Source organism: Marmota monax, unplaced genomic scaffold, assembly GCF_021218885.2.
Source record: "Marmota monax isolate L192 unplaced genomic scaffold, Marmota_monax_Labrador192_F-V1.1 WCK01_AAM20220418_F8-fsc00041, whole genome shotgun sequence".
NCBI classification, from domain to species: domain Eukaryota; kingdom Metazoa; phylum Chordata; class Mammalia; order Rodentia; family Sciuridae; genus Marmota; species Marmota monax.
Window position 1 is genome coordinate 8279657 of NW_026695238.1, and position 11174 is coordinate 8290830.

Sequence of the window (11174 nt, forward strand, 5' to 3'; positions counted from 1 at the left end):
AATGTGAAACTTTCTTTTAAAAGTTAATCCTGGAATTTCCTTCCTCCATCTGCTCTCCTGCAGGTGCAAGTATGACTCCAAGAAGCCCTCTAATCCTTGGGTTGCTTTCTTCTTCAACAAAGCCTTTTCTCTGAGGGGTCTCAGCTAGAGCCTGGTAGGCATCATTTCTGTGAGATGATCTCCAGTCAAATGTGCGCCAAACTGGAGACGGCTAGCTTTAAGAGTTACCTGTTTTATATAGATAAGCCTTTGATATCGTCAATCTATGGAAGGCACAGCTAGGCTCCTCAGGGTTATAAATTTTCTTAGAGTGACATCATGTGGTGAGGTAAGGACCACCCCACTTGTCTTTCAAGAGCCCATGTATTTTGAAGAAGACGAAAGAGGTGGGAGGTGGAAAGGGAGATGTCAAAAGGATGAACCCAAGTCAGAATTATGCATTTCTTTCTGGCTGTACCTTTCATGTAGTTCAGAAGCCCCTGAGAAGGCTTATCCCAGCCGCCTGGGAGCCTGTGACAAGTTGGGGAGGCTCTGCCGTTCTCAGGGAGGAGCCACTCACACAAGAAGAAAGGGCACCAGATCACTAGGGCTTTCACTGCTGGCCCTTGAGAAACCAATCAGATGTTCCATTACAGATCGAATGCTTGTAAAGTTCAAGACAAATATGCATTTACAAAGGGTTGTCTGATCTCTAAGGTGCTATGTACACTGGGTTCTTAATTACTCTCTTGGACTAAAGACAGAAAGCAACCTTTTCCAAAGTGCAGCCTAGGAATCAGTAGATGTTAGGTGATTCCAAGGGTTCCATGGTCAAACAGATACAGATTAATCTTGGGATTTAGAAAACATTAAGGAAGTTCCATGAGGGCCCCCTATGGTGTTAGAATGCTCGCACTCCTTAACTGTATCAAAGTCAATATCCTACCTGATATTGCAGTATAGCTTTGCAAGATGGTACCACTGCAAGAAACTGGGTAAAGGGTAAATGGAATGACTGTTATTATTACTTAAATTATATATAATGCACATGTATGTATTTTATATATAGTATTTTATTCATATGTGAATCTAATTATCTTAAAACTTTAAAAATTTTATTTTTTTAAATTAAAAAGTTTAAATTTAAAAGTTTTATTTATTTTTTAAAATTAAACAATTTACAGTATTTCTTTGTGTGTGTGTGTGTGTGTGTGTGTTTTTGTGGGGGGATACCAAGGGTTGAACCTAGGGGTGCTTACCAATGAGTCACTTCCCCAGCCTTTTTTTTTTTGAGACAGGATCTTGCTAAATTCCTTCAGCTTCACTAAGTTGCTGGCTTTGAACTTATGATCCTCCTGCCTTAGATCCCCAAGTCTCTGGGATACAGGCATGTGCCACCACATCCAGTTTCCAGTAGCATTTTTTAAAGAAGCTAATAAACTGTGCAGATTTTTCATTTCCAAGAGGGAGAATGTTACAGTAGTTGGAGCCAGCCTCCAAGGTAACGCAGATGGTCTTTTCCTCCTACTCGTATAGGCAACCCTCCACTGAATCAGGAATAACCAGTGTGACTAAGAGAAAACAGCAGCATCTGACCCCTGAGGACAGGTGAAAAAGATACTAAGGCAGCCATGTGGGCCTCTTGAAGACATATGATGCTGTGGGCTAGTATTTCAACTGGAGTTTTCACCTAGATCATACATGTAATTCGTCTATGACTTTTTCTTTTCATATTGTCCTGTCTTGGTCCCAACATTGTATTAGCCTTATAAACTTGGCTGGGCATCCTCCCCTTTCTTTTATACTCCAAAATGCTTTCAAATAAGATAACTGCTCTTGAAAGTTTTATAAGACCCTCTCTGTAAAATCATCTGACCTGATATCTCTTTTGAAGGGCTAAGGAATATGCCAGACTATACTGATTAATACTTGAATTTCTGTCATGGTTATTGATTTTTTTTAATTTAATTAATTTTTTATTATATATGACAGTGAAAGCATTACAATTCTTATTACACATATAGAGCACATTTTTTCATATATAAAAGTATATTCACACCAATTCGTGTCTTCATACGTGTACTTTGGATAATAATGTCCATCACATTCCACCATCATTTCTAATTCCATGCCCCCTCCCTTCCCTTCCCACCCCTCTGCCCTATCTAGAGTTTGTCTATTCCTCCCACGTTCCCCCTCCCTACCCCACTATGAATCAGCCTCCTTATATCATTCAGTATTTGTTTTTTGGGGATTGGCTAACTTTACTTGGCATTATCTTCTCTAATTCCATCCATTTACCTGCAAATGCCATGATTTTATTCTTTTTTATTGCTGAGTAATATTTCATCGTGTTTATATGCCACATTTTTTAATCCATTCATCTATTGAAAAGCATCTAGATTGGTTCCACAGTTTAGCTATTGTGAATTGTGCTGCTAAAAACATTGCTGTGGCTGTGTCCCTGTAGTATGCTGTTTTTAAGTCCTTTGGGTATAGACCAAGGAGAGGAATAGCTGGGTCAAATGGTGGGTCCATTCCCAATTTTCCAAGAAATCTTCATACTGCTTTCCATATTGGCTGCACCAATTAAAATAAAGTTGATCACACAGTGAAGATAGTAAGAAACCATGAACAGAAAATACAAGAATTATGGTTATTGATTTTATTAGAATTTCTTTGAAGTTTTGGATCAGTTTTGAAGTTCATTTTTTATGAAAAAATAAATACATTTTATCAAAGTTTAAAATGTTTACAGGTGGTTTTAAAAATCCCTACTTCATAATCAGGTGTTGTGGCTCCTAGTCATAATCCCAGTGAATTGGGTACTGGGGAGATGAGGCAAGTAACTTAGTGACAGCCTGTCCCAAAATAAAAAATAAAGAGGGCTGGGGGTTCAGTGATTCAGTCCTTGCCTAGCATGCCCAAGGCCCTGGGTTCAATCCCTGTATTACAAAGAAAATAAAACAAAACAAAACCCCATCAAATCTACAGTTATTCTACAGTTATTCTCTTTTTTGTTGCTGTTGTTCCAAATATTTTTCATGTGTGAATGTCTCTATTCTCTTATTATTTTCATATCTTAGCCCCAAACCCCTCCTATTCTTTTTTTAAATTACTTTCTTCTGCTTTTTTTTTTTTTAAGTCTTATTCTTTTGGTAACTTCTTGAGTTGAATGCTTTATTTACTATTTTTCAATATTCCTTCTTCAAAAAACACATTTAAGCCTATAAAAGGCATTTCTAAGCAATGTTTTTGCTGTGCCCTACAAACTTTGATATATAATACATTTATTATCATTCTGTTCTTAAATATGCTGTAATTCCTATTGTGATATCTGTTAAAATCAATCCATAAATTATTCAGGAGTCCATTTTAGAATTTCCAAAGGTGTATGAATGTTATTTGATTAGTACTTAATGTGCTTTGCTATTTTTTTTTCATTGTTGATTATTGAATTCGTATCTCATTTCAATGTGGCCAGAGAATGAATATGGTGTTTGTTATATTCGGTTTTTTGGCCTTTGATTTTTCAGATTTTTTCTTTTTCTTTACACAGTTCTTTTTTTTATTTAGACAGGCTCTCATAAAGTTGCCCAGGTTGACCTTAAATTTGTGATCACCCTGCCTGAGAAGTTGGGATGACAAGCATAGGCCACCAAACACAGCTTTTCAGAGTTCCATCAATTTTTAAGTTTTTTTTTTTATATTTAGTTTTTAGTTGTACACAATAGTTTAATTTTGTTTATTTTATGTGGTGCTGAGGATCGAACCCATGGCCTCAAATGTGCTAGGCAAGCACTCTACCACTGAGCCACAATCCCAGCCTGAGGTTTTTTTAAAATAATTGACATCATCTGTTAATTTTATTTCTTATCTTTATATACTTTTTTTAAAAAATCAGTATCTCGTTGAGTGTCTCCCCAGATGATTATAGGATTATCTATTTTCCCTACATAATTTTTGTCTTCTAGATTTTAAGGCTATTTTTTGGTACATAGAAGTTCATTTGTGATAAATGTTCTTACCATTAAGTTCTTTCTTTACTGATTTAATGTTTTTTCTATAAATTGTAAAATTTTATTTTGTCTGAAATAGATGTTACTATTCTAGCTTTTTAGGATTATTATTTAATAATTATTTGCAAGGTAGAATTCTTCTAACCCTTTAGCTTCAATTTATCTTGATGGTTTCATTTTTTATGTATCTTCTGTAAGAAGACTGTGTCTCCCCAAATTCACAAGCTGTAAATTCATCAGTGCTGTGATGGTATTAGGAGGTGGGGCCCTTTGGAAGGTGATCAGGTCATGAAGGTATAATTTCTGTCCTTAAAAATGAGGTCCCCAAAATATGCCTTAGTCCCGTGAGGACCCAGCCAGAAGACTTTATCTAGAAATCAGCAAGTGGTCCTCACACAATCTTCTGGTGTCTTGCCTTGGACTTTGCATCCTTGAAAACCATAAAAAATAGATATGCATTGTTCATAAGCTTCCAGTACTTTGTTATACTAAGCTGAATGCACTAGAACATTATGTCAAGATTTTTATTCTTTAAATTTTGATCATACAGTCTCTCCTTTTTTTCAAAGTTCAATTTATTCTATTTTAAAAATTTGAATTCCTTGTTAATTGAAAATAACTTCTTCCTCTTGGTTTTGACCTTCCACTTACCTTCATTTATCTTTGCTGCTTTTTCTCTCCCTTTCCTATAGTCTATTGACTTTCTATCTCGACCCTTTTTGTTTTAGAAGCTATTTAATAGGGTTTGTATTTTTCAACTGTTTCACCTTTAGTTATTTCATATACAGATCAAATGCTTTTCTAAATACCTAGAATGCTCTATAATTTTATTTTTGTCCTCAATGACAACAACAGGGCCGTTAACACACTTTTACTGGGCATTCACGTGTCCTCCATCGTTTATTGTTATCTAGAGCTTGTTTTGCTCTTGAAGCAAACCAGAAATGGAGATTTCTTTTTACAGCCAACAGTTTATAAACATTAGTTTTACACTCTATCACTTTCTGTGCTTCCCCTTTTTGCCTCCCTTTAGGCTCTGTTTTCATTCCAGCAAAGTATATTCTTTCACCCTTGCTTTAGTGAGGGTCTTTGTTTGGGGCTCGATTTGTAACATTGCATTTTCGATCAATTTGTGGTCCATGAAATAATTTACTTTCTTTTTGAACCAGACTCTACTTTAACAGTTGACCTTTTTTTAATGGCCAGTCTTTGCTGTGGGTTTCAGGTGAGGGGGATGAATTAAAAGGTTAACTGATGAAGTCACATTGGGTAGAAATCAGAATTGACTGCCAAGTTCCTGATCCTCAAAGGGAAGGACTAAAGCAGTGTAAAGGAAATTTGCCTGAAAGGGGATTTTTTTTTAAGCTATGTGCATATGCAAATTTCAGAAAGTATTTGGCTCTTTTAAGCTTTCTTAATATTTTTTTTTTGGTTCAACTCACAGCCATATTGGGGTGATAATGCTTTTGTGTGCTGACCCCTGGTGGATTCAGCAAGTGCCTATTTATGACCATTTTTAGCGGTGGGATAGATCTTATTCCAGGAGTCACAGACTCAAATGCCTCCAGAGGCCAGGCAGGTTCTTTCAATGCGTCAGGTAACCCTGGACATGATAACAAGTCATGATCTCAAGTATGGCAGCACTGGAGAACACGGGCTCTGACAAAACCATTAAAAAAAAAAAAAAAAAAGCAAGCAAGCAAGAAAGAAAAATGTTGGTCAAACACACACTTACACATAGGTGAAATGAAGAGTCAGAGCCTCATTGAACCAATCAGTTTGACTCAAATTACCTTATTTAAGCTATACACAGAAAGATTAGGCTCTGACAAGGTCACACTCATAGCTTGGTTTGTAAATTAAGAAAGAGTGCTCTTCCCATGATCTGTTCTTACTTTCCAAAAATGGAACAAAAACTCATCAGTGGATCGTGGGCTATTTTAATAAAATAATTAGACATTTACCAATTATACCCAATGGGGGAAAATATTTTTTAACATCAATTCATGTATTATTTCTGCATCTTAAGTAAAAAAAAATTTGTGCTATTTATTTTTTAAATGCTTCTTTTAGTTGCAAGTGGACACAATAACTTTATTTTTTTTCCTTATTTTTATGGAGTGCTGAGGATCGAACCCAGTGCCTCGCACATGCTAGGCAAGCACTCTACCTACTAAACTGAACCACAACCCTAGCCCCCATTTATGGTTTTTTTTTTTTTATTATTTGGGATTTTGTATAGCAAAATTATCTACTTTAAAAGGAACTTTTATATTAAAATTTTTCTTGGCTTTTTCATGTAGTCAAAGTTGAAATATTTAAAACCAGAAACAAATCCAGATATTCTATATTTTTAGTTGACAAGCATAATTAAATAAAAGTGGATCACATAGAAAAAGCAAGAGCAGTGGTATTCTGAAATCAATCAAATCCTTTATTTTGTTCAGTTCTCAAAAAAATCTGAATTATATTGTTAATTAATTTTAAATGTAATTTTTGAAAGACATTTATCTTCCCTTTCCCAATTTACCCCCCAGGTTTAAACTTACCTATCCAGTTCTTTTCCCAAAACCTGTCTGATGTCTTACATCAATACTTCAGTGGAAGAGTCTAATAGACCACCATACCATAATCATGGGAGACTTCAACACACCTCTCTCACCACTGGACAGATCTTCCAAACAAAAGTTGAATAAGGAAACTATAGAACTCAATAACACTATTAATAACCTAGACCTAATTGACATATATAGAGTATACCACCCAACATCAAGCAGTTACACTTTTTTCTCAGCAGCACATGGATCCTTCTCAAAAATAGATCATATATTATGTCACAGGGCAACTCTTAGACAATATAAAGGAGTAGAGATAATACCATGCATCTTATCTGATCATAATGGAATGAAACTGAAAATCAACGATAAAAGAAGGAAGGAAAAAGCATACATCACTTGGAGAATGAACAATAGGTTACTGAATGATCAATGGGTTATAGAAGATATCAAGGAGGAAATTAAAAAATTCTTAGAGATAAATGAAAACACAGACACAGCATATCGGAATCTATGGGACACATTGAAAGCAGTTCTAAGAGGAAAATTCATTGCTTGGAGTTCATTCCTTAAAAAAAGAAAAAACCAACAAATAAATGATCTCATACTTCATCTCAAAATCCTTGAAAAAGAAGAGCAAAGCAACAGCAAAAGAAGTAGAAGGCAAGAAATAATTAAAATCAGAGATGAAATTAATGAAATCGAAACAAAAGAAACAATTGAAAAAATTGACAAAACTGAAAGTTGGTTCTTTGAAAAAATAAACAAAATCGACAGACCCTTAGCGATGCTAGCGAAGAGAAGAAGAGAGAGAACTCAAATTACTAGCATACGGGATGAAAAAGGCAATATCACAACAGACACTTCAGAAATACAGAAGATAATCAAAAACTATTTTGAATCCTTATACTCCAATAAATTAGAAGATAGTGAAGGCATAGATAAATTTCTTAAGTCATATGATCTGCCCAGATTGAGTCAGGAGGATATAGAAAACCTAAACAGACCAATATCAATTGAGGAAATAGAAGAAACCATAAAAAGACTACCAACTAAGAAAAGCCCAGGACCGGATGGGTATACAGCAGAATTTTACAAAACCTTTAAAGAAGAACTAATACCAATACTTTTCAAGCTACTTCAGGAAATAGAAAAGGAGGGAGAACTTCCAAATTCATTCTATGAGGCCAACATCACCCTGATACCTAAACCAGACAAAGACACTTCAAAGAAAGAAAACTACAGACCAATATCTCTAATGAACCTAGATGCAAAAATCCTCAATAAAATTCTGGCGAATCGGATACAAAAACATATCAAAAAAATTGTGCACCATGATCAAGTAGGATTCATCCCTGGGATGCAAGGCTGGTTCAATATACGGAAATCAATAAATGTTATTCACCACATCAATAGACTCAAAAATAAGAACCATATGATCATCTCGATAGATGCGGAAAAAGCATTCGACAAAGTACAGCATCCCTTTATGTTCAAAACTCTAGAAAAACTAGGGATAACAGGAACATACCTCAATATTGTAAAAGCAATCTATGCTAAGCCTCAGGCTAGCATCATTCTGAATGGAGAAAAACTGAAGGCATTCCCTCTAAAATCTGGAACAAGACAGGGATGTCCTCTCTCACCACTTCTGTTCAACATAGTTCTCGAAACACTGGCCAGAGCAATTAGACAGATGAAAGAAATTAAAGGCATAAAAATAGGAAAAGAAGAACTTAAATTATCACTATTTGCAGATGATATGATTCTATATCTAGCAGACCCAAAAGGCTCTACAAAGAAACTATTAGAGCTAATAAATGAATTCAGCAAAGTGGCAGGATATAAAATCAACACGCATAAATCAAAGGCATTCCTGTATATCAGCGACAAATCCTCTGAAATGGAAATGAGGACAACCACTCCATTCACAATATCTTCAAAAAAAATAAAATACTTGGGAATCAACCTAACAAAAGAGGTGAAAGACTTATACAATGAAAACTACAGAACCCTAAAGAGAGAAATAGAAGAAGATCTTAGAAGATGGAAAAATATACCCTGTTCATGGAGAGGCAGAACTAACATCATCAAAATGGCGATATTACCAAAAGTTCTCTATAGGTTTAATGCAATGCCAATCAAAATCCCAACAGCATTTCTTGTAGAAATAGAGAAAGCAATCATGAAATTCATATGGAAAAATAAAAGACCCAGAATAGCAAAAACAATGCTAAGCAGGAAGTGTGAATCAGGCGGTATAGCGATACCAGACTTCAAACTATACTACAGAGCAATAGTAACAAAAACAGCATGGTACTGGTACCAAAACAGGCGGTGGACCAATGGTACAGAATAGAGGACACAGAAACCAATCCACAAAACTACAACTATCTTATATTTGATAAAGGGGCTAAAAGCATGCAATGGAGGAAGGATAGCATCTTCAACAAATGGTGCTGGGAAAACTGGAAATCCATATGCAACAAAATGAAACTGAATCCCTTTCTCTCGCCATGCACAAAAGTGAATTCAAAATGGATCAAGGAGCTTGATATCAAATCAGAGACGAGCTGTCTGATAGAAGAAAAAGTTGGCTACGATCTACAGTCGGTGGGGTCGGGCTCCAAATTCCTCAATAGGACACCCATAGCACAAAAGTTAATAACTAGAATCAACAAATGGGACTTACTCAAACTAAAAAGTTTTTTCTCAGCAAAAGAAACAATAAGAGAGGTAAATAGGGAGCCTACACCCTGGGAACAAATCTTTACTCCTCACACTTCAGATAGAGCCCTAATATCCAGAGTATACAAAGAACTCAAAAAATTAGACAATAAGAGAACAAACAACCCAATCAACAAATGGGCCAAGGACCTGAACAGACACTTCTCAGAGGAGGACATACAGTCAATCAACAAGTACATGAAAAAATGCTCAACATCTCTAGCTGTCAGAGAAATGCAAATCAAAACCACCCTAAGATACCATCTCACTCCAGTAAGATTGGCAGCCATTATGAAGTCAAACAACAACAAGTGCTGGCGAGGATGTGGGGAAAAGGGTACACTTGTACATTGCTGGTGGGACTGCAGATTGGTGCAGCCAATTTGGAAAGCAGTATGGAGATTTCTTGGAAAGCTGGGAATGGAGCCACCATTTGACCCAGCTATTCCCCTTCTTGGTCTATTCCCTAAAGACCTAAAAAGAGCATGCTACAGGGACACTGCTACATCGATGTTCATAGCAGCACAGTTCACAATAGCAAGACTGTGGAACCAACCTAGATGCCCTTCAATAGACGAATGGATAAAAAAAAATGTGGCATTTATACACAATGGAGTATTACTCTGCATTAAAAAATGACAAAATCATAGAATTTACAGGGAAATGGATGGCATTAGAGCAGATTATGCTAAGTGAAGCTAGCCAATCCCTAAAAAACAAATGCCAAATGTCTTCTTTGATATAAGGAGAGTAACTAAGATCAGAGTAGGGACGAAGAGCAGGAGAAGAAGATTAACATTTAACAGGGATGAGAGGTGGGAGGGAAAGGGAGAGAGAAGGGTAATTGCATGGTAATGGAAGGAGACCCTCAGGGTTATACAGTGGAGGGGGTAGAGAGAGAGGAGGGGAGGGGAGGGGAGAGGTGGGGAGGGGGGAGGGTGGAGGATGGGAAAGGCAGCGGAGCACAACAGACACTAGTATGGCAATATGTAAATCAATGGATGTGTAACTGATGTGATTCTGCAATCTGTGTATGGGGTGAAGGTGGGAGTTCATAACCCACTTGAATCAAAGTGTGGAATATGATACGTCAAGAAATTTGTAATGTTTTGAACAACCCACAATAAAAAATTAAAAAAAAATACTTCAGTGGGTTCTTATTATCTACCATGTTAAATCTCAAATTTTCCCAACCGGTCTCCACTATCATTCTCCATATTTTAAACACCACCATATTTCTGGTCTGCACTGTACTACTGAAGAAAATCTGTCTGCTCTTCTCTCATGTGAAGCATTGCCTGCTCCTGACCTTTGGCCTTCCCCTTGATCATAAGCATAAGGAAGTGAGGTAAGCATCTCATCCAACCTTCAGTCCTGTGAAAATGGGGTTCTCAGATCTGTTTTCCCCTCATTCACCACCAAACTTCATTATGTGGTCCCAATCACAACTATTCAAGTTCCTGACAAAGATTTATGGTAGCACAGCATAAGAAACTTGAGGAATCCTTTTTTCCCTTTCTTTCTTCGCCTTTTTTCTTTTCCTTCCTTCCTTTCTTTCCTTCTTCTTCTCCCTGCCCCCAAATGGTACTGGGGATTGAACCACTGAGATATATCCCCAGTCCCTGGGTTTTGAGATCCTCCTGCCTCAGACTGTGAAGTAGCTGGGATTACAGGCATGTGCCACCATGCTGAAATCAGGAATCTTTTTTTTTTTAAATATATACGTGCATGTGTGCATATATATACACATATATATGCACGTCATATATTTTTGATGACTTGAAATAATTAAGAGGAATTACAAAATTTCAAATACAGTAAAGAAATTCTTATATAGTTCAATGATTCAAAAGTATTTCCATTTAAAAAAAAAACATGAACATACAAACTTTCA